Here is a 7,462-nt window from a genome sequence, read left to right as displayed (position 1 = left end):
AGGTTCAAACGGAAGTCAAATCGGAGTTAAAATGAAGGAGTTATGGCCGTTTTAATTTTGGGTTGCAAAATAGAGAAGGGGTAGCGCGTGGCCACCCTTCCGGGGGCCCGTGAGGGCGCATCCGACCTCCGTTTAGCCTGAAATTTTCACCGTTGTTCTCCTATTTTAATTACCTACAACCCTGAGTAGAAATATTTAAGGTTTGATTCTTCGAAATATGTAATTTCTGCAGAACAGCCCCTAGTGCTCGAAACCGGGCTGTAAACTGTGCTATTGAAGGGAAAACGATCAAGGTGAGTGGTTCTCATGCATGCTTCCTCTAGTTCATTCTTGGTTTCATTTGTGAGTGGTTCTCATGCATGCTTCCTCTAGTTCATTCTTGGTTTCATTTGTGAGTGGTTCTCATGCATGCTTCCTCTAGATCATTCTTGGTTTCATTTGTGAGAGGTTCTTATACATGCTCCTTGATTCCTATCAATCACTCTTGGTTTCCACTTGTGGATGGTTGTTGCTTACATCTCATGATTCCGTGCTTTTGAGCATTTCTTTCCTATTTTGCTTGATCACGGAGTTCGTTGTTGTGGTTCGTCGATGGGATTAAACATGACTACTCTTGCTCGTAGCTTATGGATTGCATATTATATTTTCCTTGGTTTGTGCACCGTGCCTACAGGTGAGGCCGTGCCTACTTGATATTCCTTAGTTTGTACATATTCCTTCTGCTTTGTCTTCAATATGTTGTTTGGTGATAGTTGCTATTGGTGGATCGGGAACTTGTTGGCTGCTTGTTAGGAACATCACGAGGATCGGGGTGATAATCCCGTGCCCAGAGGTGGGGCCGTGCCTAGAGGTGAGGCTGAAGGGTTGGACCACGATCCCGTGCCTACAGGTGGGGCTGAGATGTTTCACACAAGTACCGACGGGCATAGTGGTGGCTCGTAATCCCGTGCCTAGAGGTGGGGCTGAGGGATTGGACCACGACTATATGCCTAGAGGTTGGGCTTAGCCTGGAGGTGAGGCTATGAGGTTTGACACAAGTGTTGGAAAGGATGATGGTGACTCGGGGAGGTTTTATTTTGATATGGTCTTGGAAGGTTTATACTTAATTCTGCTTGTTTCCTAGCATAACTGCATATTGCTCTTGCATGCACTGTTTCTTTCTTTCTTACCACTCACTTAGATATCATTATCTAACTTGGGTGTTTCTTACCCCTGGGGCATTCATCGTCCCAACTTTATCAGAAGTGTCAAGCGTTACAGGTTCAGGTTAAAGCGTGAGCAAGGAGGTCTTCACTAGCTTTGGGATCTTGGATTCATTATGTACCCCTGTAACCGAAGTAATATATTGTGAATAGCAGTTAGGGTACTCAAAGTTTGTAATAAAAGGATGCCCTACAGTTGTACTACATTAATAAGTTGTGTCTTTCTAGAGTGTTAAGAGTCTTTTACATTTCTTGTACCTGGTAATGAAATCTAGTGGAAACCCATTTTATTTAGCTTTGGTTAAGCTTGCAGGTTCGATCCAATGCTTCCGTTGGTAAGGGTTTCCATAACGCCCGTAGGTGAAGTTAGCTTGTATTTGATATCATAATGGTATTTGGAAAAATGGGGCGTTACAGTTGGTATCAGAGCTAGAATTTGTGGTTTTGATTTAAGATTTGAGTTGACTAACCTTGAGGATGTTTTGATCTATGACAGGAGTGGATTTGAAACCGAAGAGGAATGATTTTGCGAGACTAAGGAACGTATGTACAAAATGGGTTGGATTCAGGTTTGGGTTTAAATTGAGTATGGTCTTAATCTAGATTGAAATGTCTAATATTTTGGGTACTTTGGTTAGAGGGCATGATAGGACTCGTAGATGAACTCGAAGAATGATTGTTATTTCTATTTTTACGAGACTGGGGATTATGTGTATGTACACATATGGAAATGGTCTATGTATAACTGAAACGGATAGTATATGATGATTATGAGGTTGACAAATGTTACTAACTGTTGAGGAGCCTTGATGGCAGGATAGGTTACGTGTTACTAGAGGATATTCTTGGTAATCACAATAGTGGTATGTGGTTTCTTGAGGTATGCTTGGTGTTATGTTGGTTTTATTAATCTTGAGTTTTGACAACAAGATAGGTTACACGTTGATCGAGGTAACTTGGTGAGTGAGTAAGTTGGAATGAAATGCAAGTAAGTATCGTATTTTGTCTGGTAGTTTAATTATTTTGTGCTTTGGGAGATTTGTTAGTATTGGTCCATGGGACCCTATGCGAATTTGAAGATTTAATGGGTGTGATGGGTTGTTGCTTTATGTCTATGTGTATTTATGGAATAAGCAACGGTAGGATATATGACAGTTACCGAGTAATACTAACCTTTGGGATTCCTTGGTAATAGGTTGAGTTACATGGCTTACCTTTAAGGATCTTGGAAGATGAAACGGTGGTATGAAACGTTATGGTATATACTTGATGTTATTAATCTTTGAACTTTGATGACAGGGTAGGTCATGGAATCATTTGAGAGGCCTAGATGGTCGTTGGCAGAATCTAATGAGTATGTAAGTTGGGGGTGTGATACAAGTAAGTACTCTAATTGTGTGATGGACTGAACCCCCTTTTGCTATTATTTTGGGTGACTCATTGGATTTTAGGGAAAATTGGATAAGGCCTCGTAACCATTTTTTGGGAATTTGATGGTTGAGGTTTCTTAAATGCTAAGTGATTTGAGGATACTAGCCTTGCTAAGTGATTGGGTCAGACGAAAGATCAAAGATGGATGGTCGTTATATGATCATGATGATTTGATTGAAATGGTACGCGTAAGGGAGACATGCGATAATCTAAAGTCTGGGTACGATCTGTGGAATGGGACATGTGGATAGATTATGTCTTAGGCAACCGCATAGGACCCAAACCATTTCGAGCTAGCCAGTAATGAGGACCTTGAGGAGATGAGGGATTGGGAGACATTTTTTGCTAGAATCTTGTATTAATGATTATGTGTTGCAGGAGTTTGGTAATGACCATTGGAGAATGCTCCACTGTTTCTATTACTTTGAGGAGTTTTGATAACAAGTATTTGGGGGACCTATTGAGTCTTGGAGATACATATATATATGGTTCGTTAGAATCCTGTGTAACGACTATTTTGCAGGAACTTGATAAATCTGGAATCTGGAGGATTCTAGGAATTTTGGAATTTGGGACCTATGATTATAGACTTGAGGTAAGTCCAGTAATTCTTATATCAATCTTGAGGATTTTTGGGTGATGATAACCTAGGATTGATGGTCAAATATACTCGCAAAGAATCCTTGAAATCCTATGGTTCTTGGGCTACGATTTACCAGTTGATTGTGGATAGTTGGAGACCATTGGGGAGACTAACTAGACTTTGAGGATGTTTGATTCACGGTTCGTTGGAAATGTTTTGCAGGTATCTGATGGCTTCAAAATTTTGAGGACTTTAGATAGCAAGTGCTCTTGAAATTGTTTGGATTGAGGTTACAAACCTGATAAAGGTTTGGTAGGTACCTAGTTCATGAAAATCCTAATTGCGGATATGGATATTTGGTATTTGATAGATTGATGGCAAAACCTTAGTGTTCTCAAAAATTTGGGAGAATACACAACTTGGGAACTCAAGGAAGAAACCTTAAAGGGTAGTGTCCCTGATGCTAAGATTGATTGTTGATTAAGAATAATAGAGTTGCAAGACGATTATGGGACATGGGAAAGGTCTCAAGGGTAAGTTGTAATAACCTTGATTTTTAGGAATAGTAGGGTGATTAATTTATGGTTTACCAATGATTAGGTGGTTATGAATGTTTCTGGAATTATTTTACTGATGAGGTTTGAGTATTGGTCATATGATTTTAAGTATGACTGTTCCAGGAAAGAAGTGCTCGAGGCTTGGAACAAAACATGGCCTGGGAATCTGAGGAAGGAAACTTCAAACCAAAAGGTAACTACCCCAGTTCTTTTATTTTGGAAAATCTTGCAAGTTCGGAAGCTTGGTTGGGGACCAAACGGGAGACCAAAGAGTGTTATACTTGAGGAAAGGGGTGACTGCTAACCCGGGATTGTCTAAAGGGTTTAGGTTGTCCTTTTCGGGAGACCTATGGTGGACATTATGAATTTTGATAATGCCATTTGAGTTGGCTAACCCTTATGGCCCACACTAAGGCAAGATGTGGCCAAAAAGGTTCGGATTTGTGACAAGTGCTAGAAACATGCTTCTCTGACGATGAGGCCTTCTGCCCCCATCCAACCGATATTCTGACCTCTATCGTTCGCGCAATGGGGTCTAGACATACTAGAGCCATTCCCAATGGCGTCTGCTCAAAGGAAATTATTGCTAGTAGCTATAGATTATTTCACGAAGTGGGTGGAAGCTGAACCTTTAGTGACCATAACTAAAAAGAAAGTGGAAGGGATGGTATGGAAGGATATCATTTGCCATTTTGGTGTGCCCCGTATACTCAACACAAATCATGGAACACAGTTCAACTCGGATGCATTTAAAGCTTTTTGTCATTGATGGGGGATCAGTTTGAGGATGGCGTCCATCACATACCCACAGGCGAATGGACAAGCCGTGGCAAGCAACAAGACCATACTGCATTGGTTAAAAACCCAATTGGAAAAGGCGAAAGGCAGATGAGCCGACGAATTCCTTAGCGTCTTGTGGGCATATCACATTACTAGTTGGGCACCTATTGGGGAAACACCTTTCAGCTTAGTATACGGGATAAGCGTTCTTATCCCTATGGAAGTATATCTTAGCTGACCTCCGGTCATGGCCTTCAGGGAGGAGAGTAATTCAAATCGTCTAAGGGAGAATCTAGACTTACTGGAAGAATTAAGAGAAAAAGTGGCGATGCAATTGGCAGCTTATCAGAGGAGGATCTCTAGTTATTACAACGAAAGGGTTCGTCTTCTTAAACTCGAAGAAAGGGATCTGGTACTTAGAAAGACAACCATCACCAATGCTTTTAAAGAAGAAGGGAAACTCCGACCAAATTAGGAAGGGCCCTATAAAATACAAAGGATCCTAGGGCCCACACTTGCATACTGCAGACATTGCAAGGAGAGACGATGGGCAAGACTTGGAATACTATGCACCTCAAAAGATACTTCCCCACTCTGCCAGATGGAGACATACATGAGGGATCCAAGGCACAAGACATGGAGATGTGTTCGTTGCAAGAGGCACTACCTGACTCTACTGTGAGTTGGAATTCTTTTTAATTTTTTTATGTAAAAACCCCCCATCATGAATGAAAGAATACACTCCACCCTGTATTCCCATGCAGTAGGCAAAGTTATAAGCCAAACCACATAAAATCCCTTGTGTATTGAACATTTGTATGTATAGTGAAATGCAATGCAGGTACAACTCAAAGATGATCCCTAAAGAGGCTTAGATCGCCCAGTAGTAGTCAGGTGCGTATGACCCTGGGTCGGGAAGGGATCGCCAAGCGGTCTGACGCCCATGCTCATAGACTCATCTAGATCACTCGATTGAGTCCAGTGCTATACTCTTAAGCTAGACTTGACTCCTTAGTTAATCTGGTGCTTAGGTCTCCTAGCAAACTCGGATGCCTAGAAGGAGTCTCTAGCCGAACTGTTGATTGAACCTAGATTCCCCAAGGGTAGGCTAACTCTAGGAGGGGATAGAAGATGATGAAACTACTATATGATGAGTTGAATGACGCCTTCACCGAGCGAGGCTTAAGTTTTCCAGTTGTGATCTGGTGCCTATGACCTCAGACCTAGTCAGGATCATCGAATGCTCTAATGCCTATGCCTACAAACTCACCCAGACCCCTCGATTGAGTTAGGTGTTATGCTTCTAAGGTAGACCTAACTCCTTGGTTGATCTGGCGCCTAGGTGTCCCAGCAAACTTCGACGTCCGAAGAGAATCTCGAACAAGATCGCTAGCCAAACCCAAATCCCCTTAGGTAGATTAGACCTCAGAACGGTGGGTAAGAATGTGAAAGAAATGATTCCACTCCCAAAGGTTTGGTCGCCTAGCCATGATCTAGCTTCTATGACCATAGACCAATTTGGAATCATCAGATGCTCCGACGCCTATGCCTGTAGACTCATCCAGATCCCTTAATTGAGTCCAGTGTTGTGCCCCTAAGCTAGACCTAATTCCTTGGTCGATCTGGCGCCTAGGTCTCCTAGCAAACCTCTGACGCCCGAAAGCCATCCCGTGTTAATCTTTAGCCAAACCTAAATTTACTATGGCGAACGAACCTGAGGAAAAATTATGGGTACCATTGAAAGGTATCCCTCTTGAAAGCTACACACGCTTACCTTGGAAATGTTCATGAAGATCCGACAATAAGGCCTCCCCCAAATTTGACCAAAGTTGAGAGCTCGATGAATGATGCATGAGTCTCGTGATCACGTTAAGGGCGCGAGCCCCATCTCGAATGTCAAGTTGCTTAGACCAACAAAGAAAAGCTCGAGTCAGGTGTAACTCGAATTCCCAACCAGGGGTATGAATGTGAATGCCTAAATGAATGCAAGCAGCATAACTGACCAGCACACTTAACTAGGTAAGAGCAAGATTACACAATTATGCAAAGAAGGAAATAACATGACATGCGTTGGAGTAACAATAAAGATTCAGTTCATTCGAGAGGTGATAAAATAAAACACATTAACAAGAAAAATGTATCAGAGACTCCAAGAAGAGCACTTTGCAAGTACAAATCATCATTCTTTATAACTCAATTAAACACAATACGAATAATAAAATCCATGCTAATCTTGAACTAGAGGACGATTCGCCTGTCCTAAACCCACTCCAAGGGGCAAACTCTGAGAAGCATAAATAAGAAGATCCATCTCCAAGCCCCTCTCAATCATTTGGATGGTGCTAGTCATGCTGACGCCTACTTCACCCTTTTCAAACTCAAGGGCATAAGGGCTCCACAGGCCTGACAGATTACTGAGGTAATCCTCCAGAGCCAATCTTATACATTCCTCGAGCCTAAGATCATTCAGCTCGTACTTTGGCTAGTCTAGAGGAGTCCCGGTAGATATGGCATTGTCGAAAGTAATATTTAAGAAGGAGTCCCCCGGACACCTGGACTTTAAGAAACTGTGGCCGAGGTAAAAATTGAACTTTGAGAAGCAGCTAGCATAATCATCCTTTTGGCGATAATAGTCCTTGGAAAGGCAGTATTGCTTCACAACATATTTCGTCGCTTCTTCAATCTCTTGTTGCCTATTCTCCTGCATCTTTTCCATCTTTAATTGAGTACGTGCGGCCGTTTGGAGTTACGCAGCTACCAGTTCCTCAACGCTAGCCAAATCACATTTCAAGCGCAACACCTCCCTTTGGGCCTTTGCCAGAGAACACACTTTTTCTTCATAGGCCTGATTTCAAACCTCCAACTCTTTCTTTCATTTTCGGGCATTAGCTTTAGTTGCTTGGCGACTA

The sequence above is a fragment of the Diospyros lotus genome, chromosome 12 (genome assembly GCF_014633365.1).
Source record: "Diospyros lotus cultivar Yz01 chromosome 12, ASM1463336v1, whole genome shotgun sequence".
Taxonomy (NCBI): Eukaryota; Viridiplantae; Streptophyta; class Magnoliopsida; order Ericales; family Ebenaceae; genus Diospyros; species Diospyros lotus.
This window is presented reverse-complemented; position numbering follows the sequence as displayed.